This window comes from Momordica charantia (genome assembly GCF_013281855.1).
Source record: "Momordica charantia cultivar OHB3-1 chromosome 5 unlocalized genomic scaffold, Mcharantia_2.0 BLBB01000005.1, whole genome shotgun sequence".
Lineage (NCBI taxonomy): Eukaryota > Viridiplantae > Streptophyta > Magnoliopsida > Cucurbitales > Cucurbitaceae > Momordica > Momordica charantia.
In genome coordinates, this window is record NW_028275163.1 from 11633355 (window position 1) to 11651388 (window position 18034).

The window sequence follows — 18034 nt, forward strand, 5'->3', positions numbered from 1 at the left end:
GAGTACTCGTGAAGGATTGACTTGCCATTAATGGTCATATATCCATGGACCCGAGTTCGAGTTTCGTCCCAATTTATTTATTTATTTTATTGGATTTACATCGATTTATCTTATTTTGTTTCATTTTGTTTGTTCTATTTTAAACTCATGGTGGGTGGCATGGGTTTAATTATTCCTACTTTAGTGTTTTTGCTTCGGCTTCTCTATGGAAGACTATTAGTGAAAGAAGAAATTTAGAGTTTAGTTTAATCCATGGGCCTATTTTTAATTTGGGCTTTTGGGATTTAAACCAAGTGGCAAGGGAAACAAAACGAGGGTGGAAGAACGCAAGAAAGAGGGGAAAAAACCCTAATGGAAAGAAATTTGTTTTCTTTTCTTTTTCTTTTTCCCTCTTTCACGTGAAACCCCCTTTCCCCTCAACCTTTTTCTTCTTCCTTCTTTTTCTTTGCCCAGCCGTTAACCTCCCCGATAGTACCCGACGAACGACAGCGTTTCCCTAACGACACACTCCGGCGGACAACGGCGCAGCAGGCATTTCAGTGGCAGCGGCATTCTGCTCCATTTCGCGGCATTTCGAGGTCGGCGTGACGGTCTGTAGTGTTGGACGACGTCTCGGGGGTTCGGTGGCAGCCAACGACCCATCTCGACTCTATATGGGAGACCCCGACACCCTTGTGGCAACGATTACGGTTGCAAGGACGTTTTCGGTGTGTTCTGCTGCTGTAAAAAACGCAAACAACTTGTTTTCTTGGTGTTTGGCGATTACCCATTTTGGTTTGAGGCTAAATTCATGTTACCCACACCTATCCGCACTAGATCTAAGTCGCCTACACCTAAACGAAGTCAATTTCATGGTAAACGGACTTTCGAATCCCTTTAGAATGGTTTTCCATGGTTGAAAGTTGATAATGAATTGCTTTTTTTATATATTTTATTGTATAGGTGCTGAAAACGACGCAAGAACTAAGAACGTGGGAGTGTGTAAGTAGTACTAGGGGCGGGTGTGTGTGTTTCGTAGGCTGTTGAAAATGTTTTGGTGATTAGTTTTGTTTATCATGTATCTCATGTATTTATGATTATCGGAAGTGTTAGTTATGGTGATTAAACGCATGATCTGAAGTTGGTCGTTTGTACTAGCGTTATGTTGTTGGAGATATTGGTTGAATTTGTGTAATGTTTTAAGTGTTAAATGTGCATGATAGTTCCTGTTGGGAAAGATATGGAGTTCCTGTTGGGAAAGATATGGTTTAAGGCCTTTGAGAGTTGTGATTATTTTTGTTATATTATAAAAGCATGTTGAAGCTGTCTGCTGAGGTTTGATTTGAGCAAAGTGTCGCTGTCTATTTTTGTAAGTAGTTTTTACTTGAGGGGGTGATTGTTCTTCGAAGCATGAGTTGCTTCTTGTTTGTGCGTGTAAGATGATGAGTTGCGGAATATATAGGTTGAATCTTGCATGTGAACAGGTTAGATGTAGCACTGTTGTGTGAAACTGTTGGATGTAATTCTGAACTGAGTTGGTTATGTTGTAGTTGGCCGTGTTCTTAAAATTTTTATAAATTGTTATGTGGAAAGTCAGTTTTGTAAAGCATGCTGAAATGTTATTTGTTGAAGCTTTTGTGTTCTCTATATTGTGAGCAGGTTAGTTGTTGTTAGAGTATGTGTTATTGAGGTCCGTGATACATTAAAATCATACTAGATGATTTGTTGTGGATAGACGTTGCGGTTAGTTGAATAGGCAGCTGATACTAGAATATTGTTGGAGGCTAGAAATAATATATAGAGTTTGGATGTTATGAGAGAGGAACCAGTGAGTCTCAGGGCCCCAGGTACATAGGTCGGGAGCTGATGTGACATTATTATGTGTCGTGGCGCCGTGTACAAAGGTCGAGGATTGATATACCAGTCTTAGTACGAATGAATGTCGAGGCCCTAGGTACAAAGGTCGAGGGTCGACATGAAGGAACAAATCATTGGACAGGCATGGCTAGTTGGGTGTCGAGGCTCCAGGTACAAAGGTCGGGGGTCGACACGCCAACTCGGTTAATATGGGTTTCGAGGCTCCGGGTACAAAGGTCAGAGATCGATACACCAGTTTTGGTAGAGATGAGCATCGAAGCCTTAGGTACAAAGGTCAAGGGTCGAACGCCAAGTTTATGTGGAAGAGTGTCGGGACCTTGGGTACAAAGGTCAAGGACCAACACAAAGTGAAGAGTGAGATATGGAAAATTAAGGTGGCGACAAGGGTTAGAAAGTGCTGTTATCAGGAGTTAGCGGGTTAGGAGGTGTGAGTGGTGTTATTTAGAATGTTTAGTGTGTGTTGTCAAACTTATGTCAAACTTATAACTTGCTGACTATCTGAATTGTTAGTTTAATATATATATATATATATATATATATATATATATATATATATATTGTATTGCATATTATATGTTTGGCATGCTGGTGGTGTGTAGTTAGTGAGGGCTACTTATGAAGTATTTTATATACTCACCCCCCTCTGCAATTATTGTTTTTCAGGTAAGGATTTGAGTTACAACCATGGTGGTGACGTGGGGAAGGCCCGACTGAGGAATGACCACTAGGCTGCATTGCACTCGTTTTCTTTTTCTGTTAGGATAGTCGTATTTCCTTTTTACTTATGGATGTACCAGTTTGGTGATGTTTAGGGATGGCTTGTTGGGTTCTGTCTGATGGGTCTGAACATTTTTAACGCCTTGAGTCGATGTTATCTTTGTGCACTTAGATTTGTGACGAGTATTGACTACTGTCTAAAACAAGATTAAACATGAATTTATGTTTGTTTAGCCCACGGATGGCGAGTTGATTATTTGGTTATTGGAATAATTTTGGACCTTATAGACTCTTGTTAGTTTTCATTATGTGTTTTAAGGGCAGGGGTGTACAGGTAGATGGTTAACGTTACCCTAGGCGTGTTGTTGAAATTCGGGGGGCGTTACAATAACACGTGACGCCCGACTAGAGCGGAGAGGTACATGAGTGAACTGATGCTACATCCGAATGAGAGGGATCCTGAGATCATAAAAGACTCAACAATAGGTGCAAAATGAGTGTCCTTTGAATACAAGGTCTTAATATGTTTAAAGCCAAGCAATTTAGTATGAAGTGAGTTCAGTAAAACATACCTCCGAGATAGTGCGTTGGCTACCACATTTTCCTTATTTTTCTTATACCGTATCATGTAAGGAAAAGTTTCCATGAACTCCAACTATTTGGCATGTCATTTATTTAGCTTTTGTTGGCCCTTCAAATGTTGTAAGCTCTGGTGGCCAGTGTGAATAACAAATTTCTTTGGCCACAAATAGTGCTACCATGTTTGCAATGCTCTCACCAAAGCATAAAGCTCTTTGTTGTATGTAGAGTACTTCAGAGTTGCTCCTCTCAACTTCTTGCTAAAGTACATTAATGGTCATTGGTTCTGCATTAAAATAGCTCTAATACCTATTCCATTTGCACCAAACTCAATTTCAAATGTTAGTTCAAAATTAGATAAAGCAAGTAAAGGTGCATTACGTAACTTATCTTTCAACTCATTGAAGGCACATTCTTGAGTTTAACCAACTCAAATTTCACATTTTTCTTAATAAGTTAATTAAGTGGTGAAGCTATGAAACTAAAGTCTCTAACAAACCGCTTATAGAAATCAATTGGTCCATGAAAGCTCCTAATCACACTAGCATTCCTAAGTGTGGGCCACTCCCTAATGACTTTAACTTTCTTAGTATCAACTTTCACTCCTTATTTAGATATAACAAATCCTAGGAAGTTTATCATTTCCATGCAAAAATTACACTATCTAAGATTAGCATAAAGTTTTTCTTTTCTAAGTGCAGTTAAAACATACCTAACATGTTGAACATGATCCTCTAGTGTCCTAGAATGTATTAGGATGTCATCAAAATAATCCACAGCAAACTCTCCCAAAAAGTCTCGTAGTACATTGTTCGTAAGTTACATAAAATTACTAGGTGCATTGGTAAAGCAAAATTACATAACCAACCGTTCATATAAACCATGCTTTGTTTTTGAAATAGTGTTTCATTCATCTCCCATATTTATCTTAATTCGATGGTATCCAGATTTTAAATCTATTTTTATAAACAGGCTACAACCATATAATTCATCAAGCATGTCATCCAACCTAGGAATAAGATATCTATACTTAATGGTTTATAGCACTACAATCTATGCACATTCAACACGATCCATCATTTTCAGGTACAAGCAAGATAGAGACAATACAAGGACTCAAACTTTCATGTATTTACCATTGGGCAAGGAACCCATCTACTTGACTTTGAATCTATTTAGCCTCCTGTGGATATGTCTGGTATGTTGGTTGATTTGCAATTTGAGTATCTAAGATGAAGCTAATCTTACGTTATATGCCTCACAAAGGTGATAACTCCTTAGGCAACTCCTCGAGAAATACACCTTTGAATTCCTACAAAAGAGACACAAAAGCACTAGGCAAAGAGTATTCAAGCTCGTCGATTAGTAGGCAAGCTTCTTTCATGAGTATGGTTCTTTTTGACAACATAGATTTTTTAACCTCACAAGTCTAGAACTCCAACTAATTATTTTTTTTTTCTCTCTTTCTCACTAGGTAGCGAGCTATGCTCTTACTTTTCTCACAAACTCTCATTTTTTCTTGAACTCTCTTTTTATTTTCCTTTCTCTTTTTTGTTTCCCTCATTTGCTTTTGTTGCAACTTTAACATTTCTTTCTTCTAGTTTCTCTTGATCAATAAGTACTTCTTTGGGGGATAAGGGAAAGTACAATTTTCTTACAATTGTGTATGAAAATGTAGCGATTAAGAAAAACATCATGATGAGCTATCTTGTCAAATTGTCAAGGACTATGAAGGAGAGCATATAACTTGCATGCATCAGTAACACGTCACATAATACCTCATCCTCGTATCTTCCAATGGCAAAAGGGACCTTCAATTGCTTAGTCACCCTGAGTTCACCACAATCATTAAGCCACTGTAGTTTTTATGGTTATGGGTGGGGTTTAGTATCGAGGCTCAATCATGAGACAAGACCAGAACTTACTATTGGGAAGGAAAATGACAAAACTATAACATTTAAAAGAAATCGTCGTTGTGCCATGGGCGAACCACTGCCATGAAAACAAAATTTGACACAACCTTGGTGCTAAATCGTTCTATTACCAGAATGCTCTCCAAGATTAACATAACTTCCAGCTTAGACGTGCACTCGTCATAAAAGAGTGAAATCAAACTCGTGCTCAGAAAATCCTTAAGAACAAAACAAGAGAACGAAGTTATGAAGGAAAGGAAGTGAAAAGATAAGATGAAATAAAGCGGTGGGATCAAGCCGTATTTATAGTGAGGGAAGGCCCAAAAATAGAAATTTTATTTTTAAATTAAAAAAACTAGAGCCCTACGTGTGTGTGAAATTTGTTTAAAAAAGAAAGGCCTACTCCGAGAGGCGACGGCAGTAGCGTCCGTAGTGGGTTATGCTTTAGGCTTATCCCAAACCATGTCTAGCCCACTCTCAGTCTTTGCCTTATAAACCAACTTTCCAAGGGATAAACTTCCCATGTGGGACAAAATGTTTGGTTTTATATTGTTATTTTCAACAATCCCCCACGAATGACAATTAGTAAAACAAGAGAAGAGGAAAACAAGAATTTTCCGAGTAAGAGGAAAGTAAACTTAAACATTAATATCTTTCGATTTAAATTAATACGTAGTGAAGTAGGGCAACAATCTAGGTAGTGAAAGTGAATTACCTCTTGAACTTCCAATAATATGGTTCAGACCTCCACAATATGTATAGATCCTTGATTTTCATTCTGCAAAAGTCATCAAGTACTATTAATGGTCATGCACATAAAACTTTGGATTATTATGAAAGCTCTAAAAAGAGACTCCTTGGATCTTTCATAGAAGATAACCTCACTTTCATAATCACGATATTGTTTCATCAAGTCTATCATTGATCAACCACTCAAACTTGACCTATGAAGATTTTGAATATTATCCATTAAGTTCATAAATGGATCACCCAAATAAGGGCTATTGATTCACATAACGTTTCACTACATCCATCAAGTTCATACATAGGCCACTCAAAAGAAGAGTTGTGGATTAATGTAAGGAACATCATGGTTTTAGTCCCATACATCCTGAGTACTCCTAAATTACCCTCCTTGTTTGTCTTTTGGTCAGAAGATCTAGCAAGTTTCTCTCAAACCTCACATACTCCAAAGAGATAATCTCATCTCTCATCAGTTGTTTCACTGCTCCATGTCTCATACATATATTACGCCTCTTGCCGTTGTACACACTATTTTTGGCAATCCCTACGGAAGCTTGTCATTCAGTCGCTTGCACTGCTAGTTAAAGTGCTGTGAGCTCAGATTCCATTGTGGAATGAGCAATGTAGGTCTACTTTGCTAATTTCCATGAGATAGCTCCTCCCAAAAAAGTAAACACATATCCACTGGTCGAGCTTACCTCATCATTATCTGTAACTCAATTTTCATCATAATATCCTTATAGTACAATAGGAAATTTGTTAAAATGCAAACAATAATTCATTGTGCCTCTAAAATACCTTAATAAACGATGTAGAGTGGTCGAATGTTCTTTACTATGGTTATGTGTATATCTACTCAGTCTAGTCACAGCATATGCAATATCTTGTCTAGTGTAGTTTATTAGAAGCATGATTCTACCTAAGATTTTTGCATATTCATATTGAGATACATTATCGCCCTGATTCTTCCTTAAGACTCGTACTAGCATCATAAGGTGTTCTTACAAGTGATATATCAAAATGATCAAATTCTTCAACATTTTCTCAATATAATGTGACTGACATAAGGAAAATCCATTGTCATTTTTTCGTATGATAACACCAAGCATTACATCAGCCTCTCATAAATCTTTCATCTCAAAATGGGATGATCGAAGTAACTTTATCCCATTAATAATATCTAAGTTATAAGATTGAATCTCGCAGCGAAGAGCGCGAACGCGTGTGCTTCGATCTTGTTTTGGAATTACAACAAAGAAAAGACATAAGCATGAAAAGGAAATTAGTGAAACATACCTTTAAAGGCACCTCTTCAATGTAGACACCAACACCACCAAAAAATCTTCCTCGCTATCCTCTGAATGTTAAGAACTCGATTTGTGGGAACTGTCATAAAATTGAGAGGGAAGTCAAGAGATTGAGATCGTGGTTTCTTGTTAGAGTTTCGACAAACTCGTTTGACCAAAAGAAAAAAGGGAGAACCTCCCTGGAGGGAGGAAGAGTGAAGGGGAAGTCACAACATCCCCACTCACCACCTCCCCAGTGGTGGGAAGTGAGAAAACCTACCCCACTTTCCACTAGTGGGAGGTTTTTCATCCCATTTTTCTTTTCTTTTTCTTTTTTTTTTGTTTTGTCTTATTTTAATTTCATGATATTTTTTTAATTAAATATAATTTAATTAATTACAAAAATTATTATTAATTTAATTTAACCAAATTAACATATCCGATTAATTTAATCAAATCATATTTAATTAAATTAAACTTAAATTAATCAACCACATTAGAATCAAATTACAATATCCATCTCTCTCATAATTTTGAATCCAATTCAAAATTAACTTTATATTATAATGTATCAACATACATTATGTTAATTGCATCTCATGCAATTAACATTAATTCTCATTAACAAATTTGGACAATTCAAAAAGACTAAATGTTCTTAACTATCCTTTACGAGCTAGTAAGGGAACCTAATGGACCTACAGATCAAAAGCTCCAACGACACTAGATTAATTGATTAAACTCATTAACCATATTAATCAACTCATTAACCATATTAATCAACTCATTAACCATATTAATCAACATTCATCAACTGTCGGTCACTCCACTAAAGACCCACAGCTACACTCTTCTCATTGTAAAATATTTTGCGTCCACAGATTTTGACCATCAACGGTAAGTCAATCATTCACGGGTGTTCGTAACCACAACTGAGTTATATTACCGTTTTACCCATGTGTTACATCTTAGACCTTAAGTACCGCTGATCCTTTAATGAACAACCCGGTTATGGTCCGACGAATAATCGGAAGTCTTGGAATCAACACTTAAGAGAACACTCATATACTTGCCCTAAAGTCAGAAAGGAGTAAATTTCATCTTGTGTAGTTATATTTCCAGCTCCCCACTCGATCTCGTCCCCAAAATGGTAGGAATATTAAGTCGGCGGCACGGGCCACTCTCGCCCATACAAGTCAAATTAAAGAACGAGTCCTAACAGGCAGGAGTTCATAACTCACTTAGGATTGAGATTGAGTTACCTGGTCATCCTATTGAAATATTAATCTATTAGCTAACGATGTTACAGCTAAAGATTAATTATTTCGTAGTCCGGTCTTATACAAACTTATTGTACATGATACATTCACTTGCATATCTCCACACAAACGACCTAGATCAAGTCATTTGTAACTATTATAAAGTGGGCAATATCCATAGTGCTACCAGGATAAAGTACCCAATCTTATCCATATACTATAGACCCTTTAGGTTACTACTGGAACATTATCCACCTGTATACCGAATATATACTGTATATATACACTGTATATCAAATATATAAGTTGTACATTAAATATATATTGTCTATCTGTTATATACTGTTCCAGTTACACGACATAACCTCGGATGTTAGTTTATTGGATTTAGGTTAATGCAATTTGAAAAGAAACATCAATAACAAATTTATTGAATGAATATTTGTTTTATGTTTACAAACCACGAGTTTATGGCATAAAACCCAACACTAAGTTTGTACCAAAGATCATTATGTCATAACATATAGGCATACAATCACACAATCAACTCCAAACAACTTTGAGTAAATACATGTATCAGAACAATTAACCTTATAACCATTGTTTACTAAAGTGCCATTGAATTTTTCATACCATTGTTTAGGAGCCTGTTTAAGACCATAGAGTGATTTTTTTCCGCACTTTACTTTCTTGACCAACAACTAGAAAACCTTCAAGTTGAGTCGTATAGATCTCTTCCTCTAAATCTCCATTAAGAAATGTTATTTTTGTTGGGTTTATGCCCTAAACTCGTGGTTTGTAAATGTAATTAAAAACTTATTAATTTCAATAAAATTGTTATTGATGTTTATTTTAGACTTGCATTAATCCAAGTCCAATAAACTAACATACGAGGTTATTTCATGTAGCCGGAATAGTATATATACCAGATATATAACTGATATACTCTCGATATGCAAGTGGATAATGTCCCGATAATAACCTAAAGGGTCTATAGTATATGGATAAGGTTGGTTACCTTATCCTTGTAACATTATGGATACTGCCCACTTTGTAATAGTTACAAATGACTTGATCCAGATCGTTCGTGTAGAGACATGCAAGTGGGGGTGTCCAATATAATGAGTTTTTATAACACTGAACCGCGAAATAATTAATCTTTAGTTGTAACACCGTTAGCTAATAGATTACTATTTCAATAAATCAGGTAACTCGATCTCAATCCTGAGTGAGTTATAAACTCCTGCCTATTAAGGCTCATCCTTTGATTTGTATGAGTGAGAGTGACTCGAGAGGGACTTCTGATTATTGGTCGGACCATAACCAGGTTATTCATTAAAGGATCAGCGATACTTAAGGTATAAGATATAACATAGGGGTAAAATAGTAATTTGACCCAACTGTGGCTATGAACACTCGTGAAGGATTGACTTACCGTTAATGGTCAATATCCGTGGACACATAAATATTCTATAGTGAGAAGAGTGCAGCTGCAGGTTTTTAGTGGAGTAACTCGTAGTTAGCGTATGTTGATTAAGGTAGTTAATGAGTTTAACCAATTAATCTCGTTATGTTTTGAGCTTCTGATCTTTAGGTTCATTAGGTCCTCCTAGTAGCTCACAACGCGTAAAACAAGGATCAAGACTTGTGAAAGAGTTTGAGAGATTCTACTCATTTAAGGGAATTTAGGTTAATTGTATAAGATTCAATTAATATAATGTATATAGATACAGTATAAAATAAAGTTAATTATGAATGACATTCATAATTAAAATATAAATTATGAGAGTTATATTTGAATAAGATTCAAATAATAATTAATATGAATTGAATTCATACTAAAATATAAGTTAAAATTGATGTGAACAAGATTCACAATAAAATTATAAGTTATAAGAGAGATATGTATTTGAATATGATTCAAATAAGGCTTTAATTAGATATATGATATCATTAAAAAATTAGATATATGATATTTAATTAAAGTTGTTTTTTAATTAATTAGATTTATAATTAATTAATTAGTTATTTAATTAAATTAAACCAAATTATGTTTAATTTAATTAAATAACCCACTCCCTTGCATAGCAAGGAAGTGGGAGGTTGGTGGGTGGGGGTACTTCCTCCCCACTCTTCTTCATCTCTATAAAATGCAAACAGTTGCATTTTGTAGAGTTTGATGGTGTTAGTGATTTTGATGCAAAATCATACTCTCTCAGAAAGCTCTCGCTCGAAAATTCCCTCATTTTCAAAAGATGATTCCCACAAAGCAATCCTTGCTAAGAGAATAGTGGGGAAGACTTTTTGTGGTGTTATTAAACTATGGTGAAGAATGGTCTTCAAAGGTAGGTTTCTCTACTTCCCTTTTTACAATACTTATGCCTTTTTCTTTGTTGTATTCCGCTGCAAGATTCGATCCCTTCAATTTTTACATTCATCTTATGTATTACTAGACCACAGATAGCAGCTAGAGATATCATAGATCTAATAGTAGCTATTTTGGTTACAGGAGAGTACATACCGAAGTAATCAATACCATATTTTTGTGTCTAACCCACAGCTACTAGTCTAGCCTTATTTTTATTGTATCATTTGGTCTTGTTTTCCTTTTAAAAATTCATTTGCACCTAATAGGTTTATTTCTTACTGGTAGAGTTACCAATTCCCAGGTTTGATTAATAACTATATAGTCTAATTCATTTTTATTTGCTTCTTTCCATAAGCTAAAATCTAAAGAATTTATACGCGAGATGAAAAAGGAACTCATTTTTTCGACTAGGCCTACTAGGACGTCAAGATCCAATTGGTCACAGAGGTTGTCCTCAATCTCTTCTTTCAGATCTCCGTGAATAAAAGCTTGATTGACGCTTAACAGTCTACCCTATTCAATTTCTTGATCTTGAGATAAACTCCACCTCATCTTTTTGTCGAATCGGTCTATCAAAGATAAAGATCATTAAACCTATTTTGCCCTTCTTGGTAGGTTTTGGAATCTTCATATATCAGACACATGCAAGCAAATTGATCATCTATCTTGTCAAAGTTTTCAACTAGGTAGAAAGTTAAAAAGTCATGCCTTAAACTTTTAACAATCTTTTGCCTTTTACTTCTCCTAGGTTTATGATCTATTAGAGCATCAGCCCAGGTTCAGAATCTATCATATCAACATATTAAAAGGCAAAGATATAGATGCTTGTTTTGAAAATCCATTAAACTCAACACCAGTTTAATCATAGGGAAAGTATTTTAAAAAAAAAACATAACATCTCTATATTCACAAATTAAGTTATCACTTAAGCACATGAACCTATATGCGAACTATTATGAGCATAGCTAATAAAAGCACAATCAAAGGTTTTTGATTCAACTGTAGGTATTTTGAAAGTTGGATACGCCACCTTCACTAAGCATCCTCACACTCTTAAGTAGCTCAGATTTGGTGAGTATCCTTTCCATATCTGGTATGGTGTCTTATCAAGCCTTTTTTTAGTAACTCTGTTAAGAAAAAACCAAGCAGAAAAGGTAGCTGCCCCACCCCCCCCCCCCCACATATTATCAGGTACCAGAACTTAGTAACGTAGCATTCATCATTTCTTTTAAAGTTCTATTTTGTATCCAACTATTCTGTTATGTTGAGGTGAATATTGAGCAATGACTTCATGAATAATTTCATTTGATTCATAAAACTCCTTAAGATAATTATCACTATATTCACTACCCCGATATAATCTCAATCTTTTTATATTCCTGTCTCGTTGGTTTCTACTTCAGCGAAATTAAAAAACATACTACTTGCTTCATCTTTAAATTTTAGAAGATATATTCTTATATATCTCGAAAAATCAACAACAAAAGAAATATAGTTTTTTTTCCTCCTCAACTAGAGGTGTTTTTTAAATCAGCTAAATTAGAATGAATTAGTTCCAAAAGTATAGTACACCTGGTGGCGACATTTAACGCCCCAGGAATTTCACAATTTCCAAACAGGGACCGTTACTAAGCCTACCTAAAATTTTCGCATAAACAAGAGAATTTTCCTCACAACAACACTAAGCAATAAAACTACCACGCTTCTACTGCGCTACTTTGATTTCCCACACTCACGAGAGCTTGAACAATTAGAACAACAACATTAATGTTGTAAGAGAAACTCAATCCTATACAGATAAACCATTTAATACCGACTTCACATTAACCAAACCCTTCAAGGAAACCTTACTAACTATAAACCATCCACTAAATGAATATTAACATCTCGAATGGCAATGAAGCAAAAGCTAATTCAAGTACGATCAACTTAAACAAATGTATTCATAAATATCCTAAATAGATTACAATCCCGTAGTTCAAGAGGCTAACAAAATTAATGCTCTAAAATAATAATGAATCGGCAACCTTACAACATCCTTTAGACAATAAAACTAAACAAAACCAGCCACTACCAACTCAACTACAACATTAAATGGCCACAACTATCCTAACTAAAAGAAATTAATTGTACACAGCATAGCTAATGGTCCTTCCGATCAAGCCTCCTCCTCGCCATCACCATCCCAAGAGTTAGCTCGATACCTGCAAACTGGAGGGGAAAAGAGGGATGAGTACAACCACAGTACTCAGTAAGCAGCCCTTATCTGAAGGGTCACACACAAACAGCATGCTTATCAAGGAACAACGTGTCATGCTTATTAAAGGATCAACACACATACATCATGCTCAACCAAATCATGAAACATTCACAGTCATGCTTTTCATCACATTATGCATTCAAACAGAGACACATTCTATAAAATTCAGTGACAACCACAACCAGGAACACATTAACTACCAGTACCAACCTCTAGTCTCCCTAACATCTCAAGTACCTCTACGCTTATCACAGCTACTCTAGCCTTCCACAGTTAACTCCTTCGAGCAGAGTCGGCCCCTGACCATTTATACCCAGAGCCCCGACCCTACAGCATCGGCCCTCGGCCATTTATACCCGAGGCCTTGAACTCTGCATCGACCCTCGACCATTTATACCCGAGGCCTCGATGTCTTACAATCTATTGGCCCTTGACCATTTATACCCAAGGCCCCAATAGTTCTCCTTTCGAAAGACTCCTCGCATCGACCCCCGACCATTTATACCCGAGGCCTCGATACCCAATTAGTGACGTATCAGCCCTCGACCATTTATACCCGAGGCCCTGACACTCACCCATTCGCTTCGTAACTTTCATAACTCCACATATCATTTCTAGCCTCCAACCAGGATTTCAGTACTACTTTCCTAATAACACCAACCACCACAAAGCCCAACAACAACACAACCACTAATAAGATTTCAATGCATCACGGGTCTCACTAACACAAAGTCTGACAACAACCAACTTGCTCACAGCATAGCGCACACAAAGCTTTAACAAACAACCCTATGACATTCTTCACATAACATGCTTTGTACAACATAACAAATCCTAATCACTTCCAACCAACCATACAATATCAGTAAGTTCCTAAAGTTGCAGACAACAAACATAAATACCAGTCATATACATATCCGATATATAAAATAACCGCAAGTTACAATAACAACATCGACCTCACAAACCTGTCCAACAATTAAAATAATAAGAGAAACATGTTTATAATGTAAAATCAGCAAGAACAATTTCTATTAACACACATCAATGCACACACCCGCCCCCGTGCTACTTACTTTGTTATGTCCCAAAATTCTCAGAAGAGTCCTACTTGCTACTACGCTATGCCTCATGCATCAACAATCTCATAACAGTCCAATATGCGATACACCGAAATGATCATATGTAAAAGCCAATCAATCTAAAATAGTCCAACATGATCCAACGGCTCCAGCAGGCATCGTTTACAGAAAAAGCACAATCAACCACTTAACCAAAATATAGTTGATAGATACCCAGCATTCATCAAACACTACCGACTTCTCATAAACGTTCAACATGCTTTCAAAACAACAGATTATAGTACCGATATACAAGTTTCATCATGAAAACCAATTAGAACATAACAACAATTCAATCATAGTGATCCAAGATTACTTGACTACAATTTATTCACACAACCACATAATTTTCCCAAGATATATCAACAGTTTTATCAACAACGACATTCGCTAAATGATAACAACGACAAGCAATATGCAAATATCGCACATGGGCACACCAGCAAACAACCATATCATATCAGCACACAACCAACCCCTTCAGTAAGAAACTACTTACAACCATTAGCCAATATTCATAAGACACAATTAACTTACATATTAATAAATAATAAGCACACTGAAAGCACCACACAATTCATACATATTCAATCAACAAACATCCCCCAAGTAAGAACTACTTACTACAAAGTTCTAATGCGCTACCAAGTTCACCGAAGGGTTCCTAAATCCAAAAGCAAACCAAACTTGATTAGAATTCATGTTAGAAACACTTAGTTTGCATCGAAAGTAAATTTAGATGACCTGTTACCTACTATCTCACCATAAAACCTCTTGGGTTTGAAATGGGTAGACGTCGAGGAGGCTTGAGCTGCCGAATCCAGGTTCGAGAAGCTTCGAGCTTGCTGGTTTGATACCGAAAAGTAATGGGTAACTTAAATCTAGCTTCGAACAAGGATGGGTATCACGAATCGAGCTCCAATTTGGTATGGGTAAATGCCAAAATGCGTCGGAATACTTTTGCTCGCTTTGGAATCACAAAACGGGTCACCGAAACGTTGATTCACGTGCTGGTTGCGGGTTCGTGGGTCGTGAGGGGTCGTGGGTAGAAGGGAAGACTACAGCTGGTCGTCGTTTGCTAGTGGGACGTCAGATCTGAACGGAAACGCAGCTGGTTTGTCGGGCAGCCGTTGATACCGTCGGGTTCCGAAGGAAAACACGCCGCCTGGTTCGCTGCAACCGCGTGCCGCCGCAAATGCTACTGGTCAACACTGCTAATTGCCGTAGAGGAGGACGTTTCTGGTATGGTGGTTGGTCGCGTAGCCACACGGGAGAAGCTGCGACAGTTTGCCATTCGTGGGACTGCTCGAAGCCGGTGAACCCAAATCCGCCATTGCTGCTATGGGATGCACCGCTGCGAGTCTGTACACGCTGAAGAACTGAAGATCTGGGCTGACCGTAGCTGTTGTTGAACACCGGAGGATGAAGCTCGCTAGATGTATCTACCGTGCGCCGTTGCTGCTGGTTCGTCGGAAGCCGTCGCTACTTGTCAATGATCGCCGGAGGGAGGTGCTAGCCAGACCGTCGTCGACGTGAAGGTTGCTAAATGGGAGTGACGGCTAGAAAGGATTTAGGAAGAAGAAGATGAAAGGAAAAATAAAAAGAAAAAGAAGAAGAAAAAAAAACAAAATAGATTTAGGGTTTTTTTTTTCTTTATTTTGTTTTAAAATCAATAGCCCAATTCCCAAATCTAAATGAGGCCCAACTAAAACTACCATGGTCCAAAACAAAAGCCCAATAATTATGCTTTAGAAATAAAATAAACCCCACAACAACCCGAAATAAAATAGTTAACTTAAGCTCTAAAACCCAAGAATAATAATTCAAAGAAAAGTAGAATTTAGGAAGGAAAATTCTAAAATTCGTGAATTTAGAATTTAACTAAAAATCTCTTACACAGGTCGAGAACTTAAATTATCTTAATCCAAAGAAATTAAACTTAATTCTAATTTAGCCAAAAATTAGAATTTCAAAGTTAGAAAATCCAAGAATTAAAGTTATCAACTTAGGGAAAAATCGAAAGACACTATTTATCTCTTAAAATAAACGAGTCAGAGAACGCGGGGCGTTACACGACAGGTTTAACAGGCTTTTTTTTTTTTTGCAAATTTTGCTTCTACACAAACAGGACATCTTACTAATTCGTGCAGTTCAGAAGCATTAATTAAGTTTAAAGTTCTAAGCCTTTTAATTGATGCAAGATTCATATGTCCTAATCTACCATGTCACACATCAAGAGACTCAACAATATAAGCTATACGAGAGCCAATTTCATTCATAGAAGTAGAAACAGTGTTAAGAACAAATAAATTGTAAGCTAAAATCCCTTACCAACAAAGTCACCATTTTTGGTGATGATAACCTTGTCAGTCTCAAACACAAGCCTAACTCCAGCCCAATTCAGTATACTTCCAGACACAAGATTCCTATGCAGGGGAGGAACATATAGTACATTACTTAAGGATAAAGGTTTGTCTTAGGTAAGTCTTAAGAGAATCTTCCCTTTCAAAAGTACTCCAGTAGTGGCCGAATTTCCCATAAAACACACTCGCCATCAGTAGAGTCTTGGAAGTTATGGAAGAGGTCACGATTTGAGCAAAAGTGTATGGATGCTCCGGTGTCAAGAATCCAGTCAAACTTGTTCTACACCAAATTTGCTTCCACATCCACGGCAGCAATGATATCGTTCAACTCTGCAAGATTCGCTTGTGGAGCATGCTTTTGTTCTTGCCTATCTTTCCTCTGAGTGCACGGGTAGGATTTATGTTGTTGAACCTCTGCTTAATAGCTTGAGGGTAAGTGCAAGTGCACACTGTCACAAGTAATAATCTGGAAATATTTCAAGTTCGTCTCCACATGGACTAATTTTCTTTTAAAACCGAACTTGTAAATTGCTTGAATGAGCAACCGGGTTTAGGATAAAAATTGGTGAGATTGTTGGGAACATGAATTAAAAACACAAATATTAAAAGGTCAACCCCCCTACTAAGAGTTAATTCTAAAAAGATGAATTACACCTACCAAATGTGCCTGTAATTATGCTCAATTTTATGCAAATAGGTTCAACTCCTATTGCATACCGCTTTGGTTTGTTTAGAAGCTTAGGCTAGCGTTTATATATGTCTATGAAACTCTAGAATCCTAAATAAATCGAATTCCAACTTATGTTTAACGGGTAAGAGAGTCTATGTCTAGGATATTGTTTTAGTTCTTATGTCTAGGATATTGTTTTAATTTTTATGTCTAAGTAACTTCCCATTTTTACCTTAATGAAATCTGTTTGAATCTAACCTTTTCAGAATTAGATTCAAACTAACGTGATTTAACAAGTGGCCAACAAGAAAATCAACTAGAATAATTATATCAATCAATATAAGCAAAAGGAGTGTAATACGTCGTGCTCACTGATAGATGTAATTTAAAATTAATGAACTAACCATTCGTAGGAGGGATGAAAAGATAATTTACCTACTCATAGAAGTAAAAGAATTGAAATAAGAAGAGAAGATAATAAAAGAATGCAGTTTCATCAGAATTGGAAACAAATAACAAAATTGTAACAAATTGAATTGCAATAAAATAAACAAGAGTAATTGCAGAACGTTTAATTGAAGAACAAAAACTTAAATGCTAGAAAAGAAACTCAAAAAACTAAAGTTGATGATAAAGTAGAAAGGAAGAACAAAAGCATGGAAAAATGAGATGTGAGATGTGATCATTCGAAGCTCAATTTATTGGCTTGGGAGGTAACAAAGTGTTCAGAATTCCATGGGAAGTTGGTAGCCACTAGTTGTTGTAGAGATCTTATGAAGTAAGACCAAATCTTGGACCAATACTTGGTCAAAAGTGGTTATTCACGTTTTGATCATCTAGACATCGAATGCGACTAAAGAATTGTTCTAGTAAGCTGGAAATTTTGGAAGCGTGATG

General features: G+C 36.5%; 2 long non-coding RNA genes across 3 annotated transcripts; one reads left to right on the forward strand and one right to left on the reverse strand.

Moving 5' to 3' along the window:
- The first annotated feature begins 225 nt into the window (after positions 1-225).
- On the forward strand, positions 226-2859 carry LOC148211308 (uncharacterized). 2 transcript variants are annotated; one of them, XR_015790908.1, is made up of 3 exons: positions 307-854; positions 943-981; positions 2521-2859. It is a non-coding gene; the product is annotated as an uncharacterized LOC148211308 (long non-coding RNA). The 2 variants fall into 2 exon arrangements; XR_015790909.1 differs by lacking the exon at positions 943-981 and having other exon boundaries at positions 226-854.
- Positions 2860-12636: 9777 nt separating this feature from the next.
- Positions 12637-15706, reverse strand: LOC148211309 (uncharacterized). The gene is made up of 3 exons (XR_015790728.1): positions 14868-15706; positions 14729-14768; positions 12637-12934 (listed from the first exon to the last, which is right to left on the reverse strand). It is a non-coding gene; the product is annotated as an uncharacterized LOC148211309 (long non-coding RNA).
- Positions 15707-18034: the final 2328 nt, after the last annotated feature.